This window comes from Clupea harengus, chromosome 4, assembly GCF_900700415.2.
Source record: "Clupea harengus chromosome 4, Ch_v2.0.2, whole genome shotgun sequence".
In the NCBI taxonomy this organism is placed as follows: domain Eukaryota; kingdom Metazoa; phylum Chordata; class Actinopteri; order Clupeiformes; family Clupeidae; genus Clupea; species Clupea harengus.
In genome coordinates this window covers 26,180,136-26,182,147 of record NC_045155.1, presented here as the reverse complement: position 1 = coordinate 26,182,147, position 2,012 = coordinate 26,180,136, and the positions used below count along the sequence as shown (strand labels likewise).

The 2,012-nt window shown below is 44.9% G+C and overlaps 1 protein-coding gene across 1 annotated transcript in view; it reads right to left on the bottom strand.

Moving 5' to 3' along the window:
- Positions 1 to 1,349, bottom strand: part of LOC105912069 (potassium voltage-gated channel subfamily D member 3-like) — an 80,727-nt gene extending 79,378 nt beyond the window's left edge. The window contains 1 exon segment of the mRNA XM_031566861.1: positions 1,026 to 1,349. The gene's annotated coding sequence lies outside the window, so the exon portion shown is untranslated.
- Positions 1,350 to 2,012: the final 663 nt, after the last annotated feature.

The following is a 2,012-nucleotide window of genomic DNA, read 5'->3' as shown; positions in this document are numbered from 1 at the left end:
AGAGGGGCCGCTTGCTTCTGATTGAGCATCATCAATATACACCTGAACTCAAGTGTGAAATCCAGAGAATACATCTACTGTGCGTGCACAACGGGCACTCATCGCCTGTACTCACACGCACGCGCGCGCGCACACACACACACATAGCCTTCTCTCTCGCTTTCGCTCCCTCTCTCTCTCACACACACACACACACACACACACGCAGCGCTATGACCCAGTGTAAAGGGCTGGCTTTGTTTTCACTCTGCTGGAAATGGCTGGCGATAGGCGGTTAGAGTTGAAGTCATGCTTGCCCACACAATGCGATGTTCCCGGACTGATTTGCATTCAAATGTAGTAACCCATCGACTGCATAGCAGCTTTATGTAACATCCAGCGAAAAATTATGAGACTTCTAGAAGCTATTACATAAACTAAACATTACGCTCCAGCCTATAAACAACGGTGAGGTTGGTCGATTCTGCGTTTGTGCCGTTAACATTTAACCGTCTTGGCTGCTTTACCAGAGCGAAGTTTGTCTTTATGTGTTTAGAGCAGAAAGTTCATGTTTTACCTACACATGGAAGCGAGAGGCTGGTACCTGTTGATACCAAACTATCACAGAGAAGGAGCTTACTTGAAAATTAGGATATTTCACGAAATTGACACTGCAGCACGAATGTATCCAAACGTGCTCAAAGATTGGATTTAAATCGGTTGGGTATTTCATGTCCGTATTTTCAAAGCAAAAATATCGTGACGGTGTCATTGGAAGCATACACCCACCAACACAACCACTGCCTGACTTAGTAAGATAATGATACATTCTTAAATGCTATTTTAAATCAGTTTACGGGACATTAACAATTTCCACTGGCCTGTAATGCTTTGAAATACGCCCTATTAAAACAATAATTTCTGGTCGACTGCACAGATTGCCTGTAAGAGTAGTTCATTAAGGCTATCAACATTGTGCATTTAACCTTGAACTGGAGGGATGCATTATCTTTACTGTTGTGGGAAACATAATGTACCTCACTCACCCATATGAAATAAACCTGTCAAAGGCGGCGAAGGAGGCGCCGTAGTCCTGGATGAAAAGAAGTTCAAAATACTGAAATGAAATGACAGTTAGCCTAAACGTTTTCCTCAAACACCGCAAATAAGAAAAACGGGAGAAGAATTTCACACTTTTAGTTTTCCATCGTCTGGTCTCGCAGCTCGAGCGGAAAGGTGAGAATCCAGCCTGCGCTCGCTCGTTGGCTCCCCGCGCGCAGAAATGGCTCAGGGAAACGGAGCTCTTTTTAGCGGTGTCCCTCGCGCAGGATGCTCGGATGACGGACGGAGGTGAGAGTCCTGCGCCGTATCTCACGATGCGTCTCCCTCTCTCTCTCTCTCTCGCTCTCTCTCAACACACTCCCTCCTCCCACTCTCTTTAGCTCATCTGGTTCGCCCAGCTGCTCCCCCCATTTCTCTCGCTCTCTCTCTCTCTCTCTATCTCTCTCTCTCACACACACACACACACACACACAAACGCAACGCGAGACGCGACGAGCCAGTACTGACTTATCTGCAAACCTTAAACGAGAACGTGTCAAGGAAATAGCCTGTTCCCTCTTAAGAATACTACTGAAAACTATTGAAATAGAACAGACCTACTTAATTGCAAATAACTGGTTTTATTTTTAGTTTACCTCCTCCCTGCCCACTTATTGGCTGTTCTTTATTCAGGACACATTATGTCATCATAAACACGATTAGGCTCCTGAATTTTGTATTATATTAACGATTATTCATAAAATACTTTAGAGCGAACGTATCGTAAAATGTTATACGCACTGTTCTGCACCGACTCCAACAAGTCGTTACCCCAGAACAGATTTCCTCCCTGCCTCTACACGGTCTCAAGATGTGACTTCGATGAAAATAATCTCGCTAATGACTGCACACTTACGAATGATTAATAGGCGCCTTATGACTGGCGGAGCGCTTAAGTGCCTCGCGATGAACGGATCATTTGAATGAAGGAT